Source organism: Canis lupus, chromosome 11 (genome assembly GCF_011100685.1).
Source record: "Canis lupus familiaris isolate Mischka breed German Shepherd chromosome 11, alternate assembly UU_Cfam_GSD_1.0, whole genome shotgun sequence".
Classification (NCBI taxonomy): Eukaryota; Metazoa; Chordata; class Mammalia; order Carnivora; family Canidae; genus Canis; species Canis lupus.
This window is the reverse complement of record NC_049232.1, coordinates 58,136,970-58,157,246: the sequence shown is the minus strand read 5'-3', so window position 1 is coordinate 58,157,246 and position 20,277 is coordinate 58,136,970. Positions and strand designations below refer to the sequence as shown.

At 37.9% G+C, this 20,277-nt stretch overlaps 1 protein-coding gene across 2 annotated transcripts in view; it reads right to left on the bottom strand.

Annotated features, from left to right (window-relative positions):
• PLPPR1 (phospholipid phosphatase related 1) overlaps positions 1 to 20,277 on the bottom strand; it is a 404,846-nt gene that overhangs the window by 273,784 nt on the left and 110,785 nt on the right. Inside the window, exon 1 of one of the 2 annotated variants that reach the window (XM_038552951.1) lies at positions 1,141 to 1,307. The exons of the other annotated variant lie outside the window; for it this stretch is intronic. The gene's annotated coding sequence lies outside the window, so the exon portion shown is untranslated. Of the gene's footprint in view, positions 1 to 1,140; positions 1,308 to 20,277 lie in introns of those variants that run through there. 2 annotated transcript variants of the gene reach the window in all.

The following is a 20,277-nucleotide window of genomic DNA, read 5'->3' as shown; positions in this document are numbered from 1 at the left end:
AGGGCGCGGAAGGGACGCAAAACCCTCTTCCAAGGAACAAAGCAGGAGTAGAAGGAAGAGGAGTCTCCTAGGGCTCCTTACTCAGCCTCCTTGGGTGACAAGGTTGGATGGAGGAGACATTTGCCCTAGTCAAGAAGGCCAAAAGAACAATAGATCCATTGTCCCCCTTGCCTCCACTGCCAAAGCAGTTCTTCCTGAGTGGGGATCCTGGCTCTGGGTAGAGTCGAAGAACCGTCCACACGAAGAGAGTCCAGTGGGAGAACCTGAGCCCCTATGGCGATGGCACAGTAACCTGAGGCCAGGGGAGAGGCTAGGCGGGAGGCTGTGCCAGTGGAGTGGAAACTCTTCTCTGGTGAGATTGTTCTAAGAGCAAAACAGGCCAGTGGTTAGGACCCATTCAAGAGCTTCCATTTTCCACCTTCTTCCTGTTTGATCACTCTGTTTTTCCCTCCATTTCCCTTCCAACAGAGGAAAAGACATGCCAAGCAGGGAGCTCCTTGTGAATATATTTTTACCCCCTGTTTGTTTATTTTTGGTCCCTCCAGACAAGGACTACCTTTTGGTCATCCCAGCTTTGGAGGGACAGAAGACTCTAGTCCACTCTGTGCAAATATTTTCCAAGCTTTCATTAAAGCTCACCTCTGAGCATTTCTATGCAGTGTAAGCGAGCAGATGCCTACTTGCTGAACTCTGACCCCTATCCCATTCATCTTCCCAATAATAATGCCAAGTGACACTAGAACAGCAGGACAATTAGATCTAACCCTAAAGCACACCCGGAGGAGAGAAAACAGCATATCTAAATACCACCAACAAAAGCAAAGCTAAGGATCAAAGAATGGAGGAAGGGAGGAAGGGAGGAAGGGAGGAAGGGAGGAAGGGAGGAAGGAAGGAAGGAAGGAAGGAAGGAAGGAAGGAAGGAAGGAAGGAAGGAAGGAAGGAAGGAAGGAGCAAGAGGAAGGGAAAGTTCTTTAAAAGTGAAAGTGGCCTGAGTGTTAGTGGCTGGTTGTTCTCTCAGTAGTTCTTTCAAAGGAATAGAATTGCAGCATCTCTTTACTGAGTCTGAGTCTCTATCCACCAGGTGGGGGGAGGAGATCAGGTTCTCCTGAAAAGCAGCAGTCTTTATAATGAACCACTCACAATATTTGGGGCTCCTACTTCCACGCCTCTTTTCTCCGGCCTTCCTCTTAACACTAGGCTTCTTGGAAGACATCTAAGACAGGTGTTACCAGAGCAGTGAATAGTGTTCACCGGAATTTCAGGGTGTTAGCCCTGGCAGGGCCTTGAGGCAGGAAAGCCATTCTCCTGCTCTGGCACTGTAGAAGCTCCAGATGAATGAAGGCTCAGAATCCAGAAGTGGGTGGGACCTGGAACCCAGAGGCAAAGCTGGAGGAGGTGCAGGTCTCAACTTTGCAGTTCTGTCAAGAGAGATGGTGCTGAGGCACTTCTTTCTACAAATGATAAGTGTCCAGGGCTTCCTGGCCAAGAAGCATACTCTCCTTTGTCTGAGGCTGGCCTTGGGTGAGGAGGAAAGGGACACTATTCCTTTTGCTGCTGGGGGACACTCTGTTCACAGTCTCACAGCTCCAACAAGGTCAAAGGTGAAGGAGACTTTACAAATTGGAATTGCAAATAAAGTGGAATCCCTTTATGGTGCTGCTATGAGAGGGTAAGCTAGCAGTTCTGGAAGAGATTTTCACTGTTTGGGGAAGTAGGGGAAGTACAGGGGACAATAAATGAGATGATGTACATAAAACACTTACCAGTCCTTAGTACATAACGAGCTCTCTGTAACTTGTAGCTATTATTATTTTGGTTTTAACATTCTCATTATTGTGATTTTTTTTTAAAGGCTGAGGAAATTTTCTTCTCTAAGCTTAAACAAATAAAACAGATGAAAGCCAAGCCTTCCAATTTTCCTTCTGGCTTCCTCCTTCGCCCCCTCACACATCACCCTGATCACTGATGTATTCAAATCCATGAAATGAAAAGCATGCTGTAAAAAATGTGTGGCAGTGTGAATGGTGACTAACCCCAACCCTCACCCCTCCACACTCAGAGCTAGACATCAGCGTGGGGTAGCATTGTTTTCCAGTAATATGCCTCAAGCACTTTTTGGCACTCACACCTCTCAGAAATTAAGGACTCTTCCCATTTAGCAATCAGGGTCTCTTGCTGCAATACCCCACCTACATTGGCTCATCAAGCCTTGCATTTTCACTTTTTTTTTTTTTTTTTTGCCTGCCTTCTAATTTTAGCAATCTAATGTGTTACTCCTCCTAGGTAACAGAATGCCCGAAGCCAATTAATATGCACACATCTGCAGATGGTTTTGAGAGAAATTAATGGTAAGATTTCCAGTGGCTCATGTATTCAGGTATTTTCAGTGCTCCTTAAATTCAGATTTTAGACGTAGAATTCATCCCCTTACCTAGTGGACAATCCCTAAACTTTGCACCTCTCTCCACCAACAAACACATCTAATTGCCTCACCTTGTATATCAGCAAAATAACACATTATTGTTGCCCAGCTACTTATGAAATTATATTTTTTAAAATGAGCTAGTTATTAAATTTTAAATAGAACTAGTTGTTCAAAGCATAGTTTCAATACAAAACAATTTTAGGATTAATAAAAACCAGTAATAGATACAAGGTTTGAACATAAAACTCTCCAAAGTTATAGATGCTATAGTGATGTCTCAGTTCTTAAAAAAATCATATGAAAGTAATCCCATTAGGTTATATGTTGCTGAAATAATTTAACTCTGTGGTGATGCAGTATATGCATAAATTCTGCTCTAATATTTTCTAATAATTTTGAAATACACTTACCATTTCCATTTGAATTGTTCTGCTTATAATTTTTGTTATTTTCAAAAAGCACCCTAATGAGACCAATAGATTTATGTTTTTTTCTTCATATAGAAGTTTCATATATATGGCCATCTTGTTTGATAAAAATGCCAAACATTTTTTAGTAAGGGCTAAACTAGTGATTTATTATTATAAGAGTAAAAATGTTTCCATGAATGTCAAAAACTATTACAAAACTTAGTGATTCAACAAGTTTATACATTATGCTCTGCTCGCCACAAGTATAGCTACCATCTCTCTCCATACAATGCTATTACAGTACCATTGACTATGTTCCCTATGCTGTATCTTTTATTCCCATGATTTACTCATTCCATAACTGAAAGCTTGTATCTTCCACTCCTCTTGGCTCATTTTCCCATCCTTCACCCCGGCCCCTCTGGCAACCATCAGTTTGTTCTGTTTATGGGTATATTTTGGCTTTTTGTTTATTCATTTGTTTTAGATTTTTGGATTCCACATATAAGTGAATTATATGACATTTGTCTTTCTCTGTCTGACTTATTTCACTTAGAATAATATTCTCTAGGTCCACCCCTGTTGTCACAAATGTCATCCTTTTTCATCCTTTAACCTGGATATTAGTTAATATCCCATAAAGTAACATAACATTGTGTGTCAACTATACTCAAAAAAAATGTGGAAAAAAAAAAACAAAAGTTTTTTCAGCTTTATTATGGTATAATTTGACAAATAAAAATTGTATATGTTTAAGGTTAAGAAAAAAAACTATTACAAAACTATCCCCATAATCTTATTGTCACTCTTGACACATTAAGTCCTCTCTTTATGTCTGACTTGCCCCCACTTAGGTTGGTGTGAGCCATTCAAGGGGAGAGATTTATTCCTTTTTTATGGCCCTGGTACCTCATGAAAATAAGCAAGTGGTGTATATTCAATAAATGTTTAAAGAGTGAATGAATAAATACATAGCCAAAAACAAATTTCTCCTGGTGACATGTTCACTTTGAAAAAGACTCCCAAGAACCATGACTCTTGGTACTCCTCATAGATGATAAAGTCAATAGACACTGTCTTTTAAGGTCCTGTGTATATTATCTAAAATTGGAAGTTGGATGAGAAAGGCAAAACAGGTTTCTACAGATAGTTTTTATCCCCTTGAAAACATATAAATCAAGCCCATTTTAATTTTTCTGGTTCCGAAAGAAAATGCATTTTGGCTCAAAGTGCAGTCTCATTCAAAGGATAGCTTTGGGCCAGCCAACCTAATCCAGCCAGAATAATGTTCTGATTTATTTAACTTCCCTCTAAGTAGGATAGTTGAGGCAATAATGGTTAGAACTCTTCTCTTCAAAATAAATCATCCCAAAAGTGAAAAGGACCATCCCCAGGGATCTCACCACCAGCACTTCTATTATTACTGTCTTGTGTGTGAAGGAAGGAACAGTAAGAAGTTGGTTCTGCTTTCATGGATGGGAATTTGGGGATGGGGGAGGGGCAGATAAACTATAAAAGGTCTCAGCTCCAATCACAACCACCTGAGCCAAGAGTAGGAGAATGGAAGGACCAGATGATTGGTGTTATGTTTATGTTTTATCTTTCATTCATGCACCCAGTAAAAGAATTTCTGGAGAATGATCTTAGAGACAGAGAGAGTGATCGCAAAGACAGAAGTTTCAGTCTTTTATAAGCTGGTTTCAGAAGTAACATAGCATTACTTCTCCCACATTCTGTCAATCACACAGACCAGCCCTGGTGCTATCCTCAGATTATCTTCATCTGAGGGTGTCCTGTGTTTCTTGCTGGGACTCTGACAGATACAGATTTTAGGAATCTCTTCTTATTTATGGATTCATCTCACCCCCCACTAAACCTAATGCTGGTTGCTATTTCATCCGCTCTGATTTCTCTGTTCCCCCATATACCATGATTTGTATTCCAGGTTTCTGCCTCATGTGCACAGAGCCCCCAGGACCCGTGCACATTTGTTGCTGTGAATCCTACCTAGTTCTCCACATCCCCACAAGCGAGACCCAGGCACCTACCATGGTTCCCCTAATGTTGAGTCCCCACTTCTACCCCGCATCAATACCATACTTGTTATCTTTTTTCGAGAACATAACCAGTTGTTAGAGTTGTTAGAATAATGACTCCACCTGCCTTGTACTTCACATATTGTAAACATAACATGGCCAGGATCTTCTGTCTGCTGGCTACGTAAACCAGGAGCGGCTAATCTGCTAGATCCCTTCTCCTTTTGGTCTGTGCCAAGCTGCCAATATGGAATATGGAATCCTTCACTCTCAATATTATTGATGTTCTCATTTTTCTCATCTTTAAAATTACTTTTTTTAATAATAAATTTATTTTTTATTGGTGTTCAATTTGCCAACATACAGAATAACACCCAGTGCTCATCCCGTCAAGTGCCCCCCTCAGTGCCCGTCATCCATTTTTTAAAAGATTTTATTTACTCATTCATGAGAGACACACAAAAAGAGGCAGAGACACAGGCAGAGGGAGAAGCAGGCTCCCTGCGGGCAGCCGGATGCGGGACTTGATCCCAGGGTCCCAGGATCATAAGCCGAACCAAAGGCAGACGCTCAACCATTGAGCCACCCAGGTGCCCCTAAAATTACTTTTAAATGACTCAGTCACCACTTATTAATAGTCTATCCCTGGGATCAACAAGCTGATTCTGTAAAGATCAACAAGCTATTCCCTAACAGCATATATTTTAGGCTTTGTGGACCACGCAGTCTCCGTCACAACTACTCAACTCTGCAGCCACAGACAATGCATAAAAGAAGAAGAATGGCTATGTTCCAATTTCTTTCTCTTTTTTACAAAAACAGGTGGTGTGCTGGATTTGGCCCACTAGCTGCAGTTTGCCAACCCCGAGTCTAATTCTTCATTTTATGCCCTTCACCTCTGTCACCAGCAATGTGTTTGTTAGAAAGAACCTGAAGAATCCTGCCTTCTGTCCTGCCTATAGGAAAATAATAAAAAACATTAAATTGGTGCAGGAAATTTTAATCCATTGTCAGTTCAGGAACTCCTTGTCAGCCTGGCTCTCACACTATCTTAAGAATTAAGAAAATTATTTTTCAGAAAATTACTTTTTCCTTTTCTGTTAAAAAGTTGGCTATGTTTTTTCCCCATGGAACTGTGGCAACAATAGCAACTATACTATTTTTAACCTAAAACTGACTTATGCAGCCCTAGAAGTTTAATGAGAAGAATATTTTAAAGGAAAATGGAAAAAAATAGTGTGAGCACAATATTCCTGTCTGTTAAAATAGGGCAGGTAAATATATTCTAATTATAACTAGCACCTTAAGAAAACTGCCACTCTAAAGATAAACTCAACCCCAATAAAGAAAGAATACATTCTCACGTAGGCTCCAATATAGGAGCAATGCCTCTACTGAGTTGAACTCACACACATTTGGCTGCTGGCTGAGCATTTTTACACATTCAGCCCAAAGTTACAAAATTCAGCCCATCTAAAAATTTTACCCCATCAAAGCAGCTTACAAATTCAATGCAATTCCTCTCTGTATTAGCTTGCTGGGGCTACAGACAAAGATATGGAGAAATTAGAACCCTTGTGCACTCCTGGTGGGAATGTAAAATGGTGCAGCCACAATGGAAAACAGTATGGCAGGTCCTCAAAAAATTAAGAATAAAATTACCATATGATCCAGCAATTCCACTTTTGGGTATATACCTGGGTATGTCATCCTGGGTGTATACCTGGGTAACATACCAGGTAAAATAGTCATTCACTCATTCTTTTATTTAGCCAATATGTGTTAAATTTTTGGTGCCAATGTAATCAGAGAATTTGAGGTGAAGCATTTCCAGATAGTGCTCTGGGGGAACTTATGCCTATATTCTGAGTGTATATTCATGTTATTTTTAATTTATAAATGTATTTGATAAAATAATAATTCCATGAAAGCTATAAGAGAAATGTCTTGAGGACTTATTAAAAGCAACCTTAAGATGTTATTGGAATAGTACAGTATAATCATGGAAAATTTATTTTAACCATCTAACTTTGATGTTGATATGAGTTGTAACATGAAGCTGTTTGAGGAAACTTTTTAAGGGTATGTCTCCTAGACATTGGATCATCCCATAGCCCTTATACTGGTAAGTGATACATTAACCCAGCAAAGTGCCTAAACCACTCTTCTGACTAGGGAGATTCAGGAAAACTACTGAACTATAACCAAACTATGTAATTATACTATGTTATCTTTTCATAAGATGTCAATGATAACTAACACTATCTTCATCACCATCAGCAGATTACCAGAACTAATTGCCCTTAGTCTACATAGCTTGGTAAGCCAAAGATTCAGTGAGGTTAGCTGTCTGTTATTTTGGCTTGCCACAGTTTCTCTTTTACCAGTAATGGTATCCATATTTCATCTAACAAACCACCATTCTTCAACCACTAATCCATGTAGTTTGTGTATATAAAATCTCTCCCACTTTCAAGCATGGGCGTAGATCCAACCTAGTTAATCAGAATCTCCCGTTGCCCTAGCCTTGTGGTGTCTCAGAGATGGAAAAAGACCCAAACCAGGAAAAGTAAATTAAAATCCAGGACTTTTGCTAACAGGAAAGAAAATGTCTCCTTTTACTGGGTTTCTAAGCATTTAAAGTGCTCTAAGCATAGGAATGCCAGGAGAGAGAGAGGCCTTTATATAATTTTGAACCCCTGAACCTTGCCGTGCCTTAAAGTATCACTTTTCAAGGACTTTTCAAGTAACTTGAACAAATGATTCATTTTTGCTTAAGTCATTTTGAATTAGGTTTTCATTCTCTGGCCCCATTGCCTATGTCTTTATAGATACATTAATTTTGAAATCTCTTTAAGAATAATAATGATGGGCAAAAGGGAACGCCAGCAAAGGATGGGAACAGTGTTTAAAGGATATCTCTGGTCACACTGTAACTGATTTCTAGCCCTGAGCATTTTAGGCAGTCTTCCACCCATGGGCATACATCTTGTATGTCCTCTTCTCTTTTTCTGAATTGCCAGATTCAAAGGCTGGCACCCTTCAAGGCTGACATCCACTATTAGACAGATGGAGCTGAAGGGGGCAAGGCAGAGGCCAGGCAGACCTTGCCAACTCATTTGGCCTCAGGCCCAGCCCTACTCAATAACCACCACTGCTGTCAATATCTAACTAAGGCTGCTCTGAGTTCTCCTTACTGTCAGCTTCTCTAGGCTTCTGAAGATGATAGTGGTGCTGGAAGCTCCTTGCTTCGCCCAGGTCTGGGGAGTACACATGCCAAGCACAGCTCTGTGTGGTCAGACAGGTGTCCATTGGCACCAAGGCAGAATGAAGCTGCCTCCCGCCCCTGAGGCTGCCGCACCACAGGATAGTCAGGGAAAGTGCCTGGAACAGCTGTCACCCCTCTGACTGCCAGGCTGATCTGACTGGCTTGATGGGTGTTCCCTCCTTCCTCACAGCTCCCAAAGTTGTTCAGTTCACAATCGTCACTGGCCCAAAGAAAAGGGAATGTTTTTACTTGTCCCTCTCCCCAAGGCTATCCTTTGCTCTGTATCCAGAAGTGATCTAAAATGTCATCTGACCATGTCACTCACTGTTTAAACCTTTTCCCTGGCATGATGCTTAAGGTCCTCGATGAGCTTGACAAAGACTTTATATATATCATCCCCAAATCTTAGCAGTCCACCCAAACCTTATCTCCTCCCATCTGTCCCCAGTGGGCCAAGTTTTCTCCCCCTGATACTTCTTATATACTATTCCTATTTGTCCTTCAGGTGTCAGCTCAGACACCTCATCCATAAAGCTTTCTTTGAATCCTCCAAGGTGGGAGGGAGAAGGTAAAGGACCCTCCTCTATGATGTTCTCCTAGTGCCCATAGTTTACCTCTAGCCTAGCACTCCTCATACTGCATTGTAATTACATTATCTTGTGACTCCCTTCATAACCTGAGAGCAAGCTGAAGATAGAGGGAGTTAGGTCTTTTACCTGGAATATCATGGGTACCTAGCTTATGTTTGTTGAATTATAAATGACATGTAACTACTTGTGCTTCCCTACAGGTGTAAAATGTGGCAGTAAATGCCTGATTCTTAAGGGTGTCTCATCTCAGGAAAAATGCTACTGGCTTCTTCTGCTCATTCATAAGAGTGCCTGATTCAAAGTGAATGTGGATTGTGCTTGCCCAGACATGGAGGAAGTAGGAGGACTCTCACCACTTTTTCTCCACTTGTTACAAGGTCTAATAGAAAAAGAACTCTTGGCTCTGGAGCATCCCATCACTACTTCCACCAAACTAAATCACTTAACTCTGTGCCCACTCCCCACACAGTGGCATATCATGGGTGTGCACAGAGCACCAGGGAACACAGCTCTGCTTTGGCACATCAGTGGTGCCAATACCCTCAAATGTCCAGTGGCTGCTGTGCCACCTCATGCCTACATTAATGAGTGTTAGCAGTATTGAGGGCAGTGAGACTTCAGTGCCACCTGCAGTGTTGGCTCAGTATATTGGTGTTGTCATAAAGATCAGCATCTGTGCCAGTAATGGTGGACATCGGGAGCAGTTGCAATGTTGAGGCTCCCTCTCCTCACATAATGGTTTTTCTTTGCCAGGAGCCAGAATTAAATAGAAAAAATGGTTGTTTCTGTATGGTAGAGATATTTTCATCTATACTTGTGATCCCATTTGATACACCATAGTAAACTGGAAGAAGCCAGAGGAATGCAAATTGTTTTCAATGAGACCATTTCCTCTAAATTGGTATAGCCTAAAATATGATTACAAATTCTATGGACTACATTGAAATAGAGTTCCAAACCTTCAGTTCAAGTCTTGGTTGTGCTCTTCATTTATTTCTCATACTGGCATTGGGTAAGGTCCTCAGCCTCAGGGTTATATCACCTATAAAACAGGCACAGTGAAGTCCTCCCCCTCCCCCCCCCCACGGTTGGATTAGATGAGATCATGCATATCAGTGCTCTGCAGAAATGGAGTGTGATCAGCAGCCACTCAGCACGACGTGGTGCTTTACACATAGAAGTTGCCCAACAAATATTTATTGAATCAAAGTACAAGAGAGCTATCTCTCGCTCTGAACACAGCACTAAAATGTTGCCAGGATAAATTGATAAATCCTTACTTTCCCCATTTCCTATCCTTCTCCTCAGTTTGAGGGAAAAGAGTGACATTTTCTAGATGGTTTGTAGCTGGGTGGAAAAAAATATACAGGGCCTGAGTCTTCATTTCAATCAAAAAGATGCCCTCAAGTTTCTGAAGCACCAGTCACACTTCCTGGATATCCTTAGAGATTCCCATAGCCCCACAAAGTTCTTCACGCACCCTGAGGAAAGTGGGTGATGAAGCTGCAGGGAGGGGTTAGTTGGATTCTCTCTTGATTGCTTAGCAGCATAGGATTTTCCTAGTTGTGTAATGGAAGCAGTCAACACCATCAAGGAAAAGCCACTCACAGCTTCAAAACCCACCATGAATGAAAAAGGGCAGTCTTGGCTAATTAGTCCTCAACAGATGCCTTGCTAACAGTGCCTCAAATGAATGGTAGTCATGATTCAAGTAAAACAGGAATTGGCAAACTCAAAAAAAGTCTGTCAAGTAAACAATAAGAAGAACTGAGGAAATCTGGGTATAGATGCAGATCCAGACTCCTAAGTGGACGGCCCTTGGGTGGACCACAATGTGTGTCCTTCTAAAGAGGGTAGATAATGGTTGTCATACAGGAAAGGGGCAAAGTGTTATTGGTTCTCTGGCTGCAAGAGAAGCTGCAAATCAGGTTTTATATGGAACCTTTGATTATTTTTTTAAGCTAAATAAAACCTTTTTGGAAATGCAAACAAAGAACCCTATGGGATTTAAAAAAATTTTTTTTATTGGAGTTCAATTTGCCAACATATAGCATAACACCCAGTGCTCATCCCGCCAAGTGCCCCCCTCAGTGCCCATCACCCAGTCACTCCAACCTCCTGCCCACTTCCCCTTCCACTACCCCTTGTTCGTTTCCCAGAGTTAGGTGTCTCTCATGCTTTGTCACCCTCACTGATATTTTCATTCATTTTCTCTCCTTTCCTTTTATTCCCTTTCACTAATTTTTATATTCCCCAAATGAATGAGACCATATAATGTTTGTCCTTTTCCAATTGACTTATTTCACTCAGCATAATACCCTCCAGGTCCCTCCATGTCGAAGCAAATAGTGGGTATTTGTCGTTTCTAATGGCTGAGTAATATTCCATTGTATACATCTGCGAAGAGCGAGAGTTTGACTTCTTCTTTGCCAACTTGAATGCCTTTTATTTCTTTTTGTTGTCTGATTGCTGAGGCTAGGACTTCCAGTACTATGTTGAATAGCAGTGGTGAGAGTGGACATCCCTGTTTTGTTCCTGATCTTAGGGGAAAGGCTCCCAGTGTTTCCCCATTGAGAATGATATTTGCTGTGGGCTTTTCGCGGATGGCTTTTAAGATGCTGAGGAATGTTCCCTCTATCCCTACACTCTGAAGAGTTTTGATCAGGAATGGATGCTGTATTTTGTCAAATGCTTTCTCTGCATCTAATGAGAGGATCATATGGTTCTTGGTTTTTCTCTTGCTGATATGATCAATCACATTGATTGTTTTACGAGTGTTGAACCAGCCTTGCATCCCAGGGATAAATCCCACTTGGTCATGGTGAATAATCTTCTTAATGTATTGTTGTATCCTATTGGCTAGTATCTTGGTGAGAATTTTTGCATCCATGTTCATCAGGGATATTGATCCATAATTCTCCTTTTTGGTGGGGTCTTTGTCTGGTTTTGGAATTAAGGTGATGCTGGCCTCATAGAACGAGTTTGGAAGTACTCCATCTCTTTCTATCTTTCCGAATCAGCTTTAGTAGAATAGGTATGGTTTCTTCTTTAAACGTTTGATAGAGTTGCGCTGGGAAGCCATCTGGCCCTGGACTTTTGCGTCTTGGGAGGTTTTTGATGACTGCTTCAATTTCCTCCCTGGTTATCGGCCTGTTCAGGTTTTCCATTTCTTCCTGTTCCAGTTTTAGTAGTTTGTGGTTTTCCAGAAATGCATCCATTTCTTCTAGATTGCCTAATCTACTGGCGTATAGCTGCTCATAATAAGTTTTTAAAATCGTTTGTATTTCCTTGGTATTGGTGGTGATCTCTCCTTTCTCATTCATGATTTTATTAATTTGGGTCTTTGCTCTCTTCTTTTTAATAAGGCTGGCTAATGGTTTATCTCTTATTAATTCTTTCAAAGAACCAACTCCTGGTTTTGTTAATCTGTTCCACAGTTCCTCTGGTCTCTATTTCATTGAGTTCTGCTTGAATCTTTATTAACTCTCTTCTGCTGGCTGTAGGATCTATTTGCTGTTTTTTCTCCAGCTCCATATTCAGGGCATAAATATTCATGATTGTTAGGTCCTCTTGTTAGAGATAGATCCTTTAAGTATGATATAGTGTCCCTCTTCATCTCTTACTACAGTCTTTGGGATAAACTTTAATTTATCTGATATAAGGATGGCTAATCCTGCTTTCTTTTGAGGACCATTTGAATGGTAAATGGTTCTCCAACCTTTTATTTTCAGGCTGTAGGTGTCCTTATGTCTAAAATGAGTCTCTTGTAGACAGCAAATATATGAAGAAACCCTATGTTGATAAGAAGTGACATCTGTGAGCAGGATTCGATCCCTGATCAGCCAGTGTGCATCTTCTAACCTAGAACTTCTCTGTCACTCTTCAGAGATTTCTTACTTTAATGGGGGTCATAGGCTACACAAAAGCACATCTTAGAGCATGTAATGACTGGATTATGCTATAGTCACCAGGAAACCATGAGGTACATTAGGACCTTTTGGAAAGGAGCAGTGATATTGTAGGGTATGATTTTCTTGTGAAGCAGGGGCAGTGAGTAAGGAGGTAAAGGCTTTCCTATGCAGCTCAGAGAGCTCAGAAGGATGTATACACACACACACACACACACACACACACACACACACATCAGATAAGATCTGGATGCATTACAGAGGTAAAAACACATGCAATGAATTCAACACAGAATGGAAAGAGAATCGTGACTCCCTAATAACTGCAATTCCCCTAGTGTAGCTTCTCATCTGTAAAATGGTGATGAAAATAATGCTCTCTCTTTGTAAGAAATTCAGAGGAGGTATTTTAGGCAGTTGACATAGTGTCTAGCAGATAGTATTTCTATTATAATTGTTATTGTTATTGAACATAAGCCCCATGCAGACATAGACTTTCCCTTCAATACACATTTCATTCTGCGTAACATACTCAAAGTGTTGTACCCTCACAAATGTCATCTATGGTGGGTTGGTTCCATGGGTTTTGCACATTGCTAATAAAGCAAAGGCCATTGGGATTAGCCTGAGAAGAGTAGTCTGGAAAATTCCGTTGTACTTCTGCCTCCCAGACTTTCTCTCACAATTCTCTACTGGGGTGGGGGTAAGGAGCAGCCAGGCAGCTCCTCAGTAGCAGGACTTCAATAATGAAGTCCTTTCCATAGTGACAAATTCAGCAGAAAAAGAGGCTATCACCCTTTTTAAAATTGAAGTTGATGTATTTCACTTCACCACTGTCTGAACAAGATCTTTGTAAAAATGGAGAAACAAACATTTAATGACATTTTCCAAAAGAGTCTGATGTGTATCTGGGGTCTGACTGGCTCCAGCTAAGTAGATGTAAGCTGCTTGGGAGCAGTTCTGAATTTGTCAGCCTGTCCACCTGTCATTTTCAGTGTGCATTTACTCATATTTCTTGTCAGTCTTCAAGGTTGGTCTACTTGAATGACTGGTGTATACAGATGAGCTATCATAAAATGGGCAACACATATAAATATCTGCAAATAAAAAATTAAAACGACAATTCCTTACTGGCCACCAGCCAGGTGTATTCATCAAGGGGAACTAGCCTAATAGGCAACATTTGATGAGGTGCTCATTTCTTATCGCCTCACTTCAGACATTTGGATGACTGTGCTAAGAACAATAGGAGTTGTCAATGAAAAGACAGGTATTTTGGGGAGGGGGGAATAATAGATTTCATCCAACCTATCTTTTGACAAATATTGAAATTTAGCTCTCTATTCTATGGGCTACAATTTCCAATTTAACATATTAATGTAAGGCTTCTTTGGAGAATAGGTAGAAACCTACTGTTACGGATTGAATTGAGTCCTCCAAAACTTCATATATGGAAGTTCTAACTCCCAGTATCTCAGAACATGACTTCATTTGGAAATAGGGTCATTGCAGATGTAATTAGTTAAGTCATACTAGAGTAGGGTGGGACCCAATACAATATAACTAATGTCCTTATGCAAAAAGGAAATTTAGATGCAGATAAGCCCACACAGAAGACCATGTGAAGACTGGAGTTATGGTGTCACAAGCCAAGGAACTACCAGAAGCTAGGAGAGAAGTCTGAAACAGATCTTTCCCTAGAGCCCTCAGAAGGAGTATAGCCCTACTGACATCTTGTTTTCAGATGTCTAGGCTTAGAACTACGAGACAATAAATTTCTGTTGTTCTAAGCCATTCAGTTTGTGGTACTTTGTTATGACAGCCCTAGCAAATTAATACATCAGCAAACCAATTAGATTAGATTTTGGCCAATGGAATATAATAAGAAATCTGGATAAACAAAAGAAGTTACTTGAATCTACCTACAAAGTTTCTCCCATAATGCCACAATTTGTATTATTTTGTTATACATACATTTATATATAATACATTCATGTTGACAGTTATTATAAAAATATTAATAAAATACTTTCTAATAGCCTAATCAAAGTGCAGAACACGGAAGGATCACACTACAGAAAACAGAAAGTTTATTACCAGTTTCTCGGAAACACAAACTTTTAGTTGATGTTTTATTATTTTTAATTTATTACTATTACTTCTATTACCAAAATGATGACCATTAAAATAAAGGACCAAACAGTAGTTTTTACTTACTAGGGAAGCCTGGCTCATGCCATTCATTAGTAAATGTGAATGATATACAAAATCCCATGTATACCCCCTGAGGACCTTCTGCCCACTTAGCTTTTTCCCAGTAAACTTTTATAATCCATGAATCCATGTCTTAGTTGCCTGTTCAGTTTTGACAATATTCATTTAATTAATTAATTTAATTATTAAATTAGATTAATACAACGCCTAAAAATGTAGGCAAAATACATTTGTTTTATTTTTAACTAGTACATATTTTATTGTTTTTTAAATTTTAACTCCAGTATAGATAACATTCAGTGTTATATTAGTTTCAGGTGACTCACCAATTCTATACATTATCAGTGCTCATCACAGTAAGTGTACTCTTAATCCCTTCACCTATTTCACCCATCCCCCACCCTGGGCAAAATATATCTTATACACAGTGCTAGCATATAGAATCAGAAATTAATTTAACAAATTATCACCACAATCTCTTTCTTAGATAATGTTTAAAAAGTTGTCGCTTTGCCTTAGCATCAATCCGTGGAAAATGGGAAGAATAAGACCTATTTGAATATTTATTTGGATGAATGTTTCCTCTCTTGTTCCAGCTAAGGCTTACATAACTCTGCCTGCACCCAGACTGACCTCAGCATGTATTTATATAGGAGAGACAAGCAGAGAGCGGTTAATGAACACATACCACATTATGCACCGGTATAATAGCCATGATGGGAAAGTTTCTTAAATGTAGTCTGAAAGGAAATGTAAGGGAAAGGAACTTCAATTTTTCATTGTATAGGACCATAACTTGGTTTCATAGGCATAGTCTGCTCATGGAGCTGCTATGTACATAGATAAAGGAGAGAATTTCAGTAATTCATTTCTAAACAAACATTACCCCTAAAGAAAGCAATAAAAGACAATTTGTACTTTCTATGTCTTATCATGTCAATTTTAGCTAATTTGAATTTTTATAGTGAATTTTCATTTGACTGAAATTTCAAATTTATTGGCATAAAAGTGTCAATACTATCTTAATTTATGATTTAAACTCATATTTTCTAAGAATTTTTAAGGCTTATTCCACGAGCTTCTGGAATCTAGAAAAGTCTGTTATACATCCAATTGTTATTCCTCTGTAGGAAATACATTTTGTTAGTATTAAATAAGATTAAAATCTTTTAATTATTGTCCTGAAACTCGTGTGGTTCTGTTTTTTTTAAATACTACTTGTCTCTGAGAGACTTTTCTACTTCAAACTTTGTTTCTGTTCATCTATATAAAATGTTCTTTTATCTTTATTAATTGATGTCCATTCTATTGCCTCATATAGGTATAGATTAGAACCACTATATAATATTCCCTTTCACTTAAACTTTTTCTTTTTTTTATAATAAATTCTAGAATATCTCAGCTAATACTTTCAGTTTTATACCTCATTCTAGCTAAATCCATTCTGCTAGTCCACTGATTTTTTTTTTATTTTACTTTTTAAATTTTGCCCCTGTTACTCATTTTTAAAATCTCTAATTGGGTCCTTTTAATAATTATCTGTTCTTGTAAGTATCTTTATGAAAATATGAATTATACATGTGTAGAACTGTTTTCTCCATTGTTCTTGTTTGTTTTGTATTTTTTCTTTTGATTGAATTTAATGCCTATCATTTATGGCACTGTTTTTTTCTCAAATATTTGGTGATTCTTGTTTGTATGCTTTCCACATAATTGATCATCTTTATTAAATCATTTATGTTTATTGGTGTATAGTGCCTACTTCTAGTAATGATGTTGAAGGGGAAGGATATGCTTCAAGGTGCATTGTGTCAACAGCATTTCTTCTGGATTTCCCTAGCTACTGGGGTGATGCTGTATACCTAGCCCAGCTATCCTCATTTCCTAAATGAACCTGTAGATAAATACGTCTGCTCCCCTTGCTCAACACTTAAGTTGGTAGTAGGACAAGAACCAACAACTTACTAGGTAGCTCTGAATACTGGTCCCCAATCACCCAGGACTCTCCCAGTTCCTTTTGCCCATTGTTTCTAAGTTTGGAGTACCAAACTTAGAAAGCACATAAGTCTTCCTTCTCTTGTGTGTTTTGAGCTGTAGTTTTCTCTATCAATTCAGAGCCATATTTTCTTATTAATTACCTCTAGTCTCATTACACATTTTCCTGCTTATTAGCATTCTGTGGATTTATTTTTTATACATGCATTTCAATTATTCTATAGGTTTTGGTAGGGAATACATACCTATGCCTGAGCTCAGTCCAGCATCATGGTACAGATCCCTAGAAACCTATCTTTTAGTGACTCTGACTGTTCTACCCACACAGTAGAGCTGACAATTGAATACTGGAAAATGAAAATTCCAACATCTAAGGGAAATAAAACTTTCACTTTTATTTTTGTATATTGTTTTGAATTATCCCTTCACACTACAGCAATATCTACAAAGATTAAATGTCTATTACAGAAGAAAAAAGAATCTAAGTGTTTCAATATGTGTTGCTTAAATATTCAATCCTCTGTGGAAGCATAGCAAAGTAGAATCATTGTATTTCTGTGAAATTTTTAAAAGACCAAGCCCAGTAAATATTTAGTTTTTATATTTTTATTTAGGTATAATTAAAATTAAAATGCATAGATATTAAAGGTTTAGTTCAATAAATTTTGACAATTGTGTATACTCACATAACCATCACCCCAAATCAAATATATTTCCATAATCCTCAGGATGTTCCTTATGCCCCTTTGCAATCAACCCCAAACCCCCATCCCACTTCTACAGATTAATTTTACCAGTTTTTGGAAGTCATATAAATGGAATCATTTTATACTTTTATGTGACTGACTCCGTTTGCTTAATATAATAATTAGAGGATTTATCCAAATTATTGTATGTCTTATAGTTCATTTTTAATTGCTGAATATTAGTCAATTAAATGAATATACTGTAATGTGTTTATCCATTCTCTTAGATGGACAGTTGGTTTGTGTCTGGTTTGGAATAATGAAAAAATATATTCCTATTAACAATCTTGTACAAGTCTTTTGTGAACATATATTTTCATTTCTCTTGAGTAATTACCTACAAATAAAGCTGCTGAATCCTAGAATATATACACACACATATATATGTGAATATATATATACATATATATCCTAGGATATATATACACATATATATATATATGTTTAACTTCACTAGAAACTGCCAAATATTTCTCCAAAATTGTACCATTTTATATTCTTACTAGTAAATATATCATTTGCTCCATATTCTCACCAACATTGAAGTCTTTCCTTCTTATTTTAGTTGTTTTAATGGGTGTGAATGCTATTTTATTGTAATTTTAATTTGCATTTCTGTGGTGACTAATGATATTAAGGACCTTTTCTCATGGCCATTTTCATTATTGGCCAGTGATATATCTTCTTTTGAGGAATATTTGCTCAAAGATTTTTAATTGGGTTGTTCATCTAATGATTGTTGATATATAGGGGTTCTTTATATGTATACTAGATATAACCCCTTTGTTGGATATATATGCTATATTTTTTTCCCAAGTAATGGTTTGTATACTTATTTCCTTAGAGGTTTTTGGTTTTTGTTTTTTGTTTTTTAAGAGGGAGAGTGCAAGAGTGGAAGGAGGGGCAGAGAGAGAGAGGAGAAAGAGAATCTTAAGTAGGCTCTATGCCCACTGTGGAGTTCAACTTAGAGCTTGATTTCACAACCCTGAGATCATGACCTGAGCCTAAATCAAGAGTCAGATGCTTGGGGTGCCTGAGTGGCTTAGTTGGTTAAGTGCCTGCCTTCAGCTCAGGTCATGATCCCACAGTCCTGAGATCAAGCCCCACTTCAGGCTCCCTGGTCAGTGGGGAACCTGCTTCTCCCTCTCCCTCTGCTGCTCCCCTTGCTTGTAGAGAGCAAAGTTATCTGCTCTTTCTGTTAAATAATAAAATCTTTAAAAAAAAAAAGTCAGATGCTTAACCAACTGAGCCACCCAGGCACCCTTCCTTAATGGTATTTTTGATAAACAGAAATTTTTGATTAGGCAAAACCAAATTTATCAAATTTTTTATATTAGTGTTTTTTGTCATTTTTCCCCCCAAAAAGTTGCCTACCTTGCAATTATATTCTCTTGTGCTTTCCTTTAGAAGATTTAGCAGTTTGAGTTTTATGTTTAAATAAATAAATAAATAAATCGGGACACCTGGGTGGCTCAGTGGTTGAGCATATGCCTTCGGCTCATGTCATGATCCCAGGGCCCTGCGATTGAGTCTCACATCAGGTTCCCTGTGGGGAGCCTGCTTCTCCCTCTGCCTATGTCTCTGCCTCTCTCTCTCTCACTCTCTGTCTCTCATGAATAAATAAATAAAATCTTTGTAAAATAAATAAATAAATAAATAAATAATCTCCATTGAATTGACTTGGCACCTTGGTCAAAAATCAATGAACTATTTATGTGTAATGTTACTTTTAGACTCTAACCCTCTTTATAACCATATCATGTTGTCTTAATTACTTTAACTTTCTGGTAATGGTAAGTCAAGTAATGTAAGTTCTCCAATTTTTCACTTCTGAGATATAGAAATATACTCTCTTCATATTGAAATTATATTCTGTAATCTTGCTAAATTTATTAATTTTAGTTAGTTGTTTTCCTGTAAACAACAGTTTAATCTCTTTTTTATATTTATGCCATTCATTTCTTTTAATTGCCTTATTTCATTGTCTAGGAGCTCTTATACAATGCTGAATAGATGTGATTAGAGTGAACATCTTTTTCTTGTTTCAAATTTTAGAAGAAATTAGGGTTTAACATTTCACAATTCAGTAAAGTGTTATCTGTAGATATGTTCAAAGATACTCTTTTTTATCAGCTTGAGAATTTCTTCTATTCCAACTTCACTAAGAATTTTAACCTGTAGAGTGTTAAATTCTGTCAAATAGTTTTTCTATTCTATCTATTGAGATAATTTTAAGGCATCTTTTTATTTATCTTTATCTTTTTTATCTTTTATTCTTCTCATGTGGTATATGACAGTGGTTAAATTTTTAATAGAAGACCAACTTTGCATTACTAGAATAAGTATCACAATCTCATGGTGTATTATCTTCTTAAAAATATTTCTAGATTGAATTTGCTAGTATATTATGGTTTTTTTCATTTATATTCATGGTAAATGTTAATTTAGAAAACTCAAAATCCCCTAAATAACGTTTCAGAAGAGTCATTTATTTTTATTTTTATTTTTCTGACTTTTCTTATACCTCTATCTTATAAGTATAACATATCAAGGTAATTTTATTACTTTTTATATTTTTAAAAATGTCCCTTAGGTTCATATTCTTTTTTTAATGTTATTATTTACTGAATATTTATCATGTACCAAGTATTATACTAAGTACTTTACATTATTATTGTATTATCT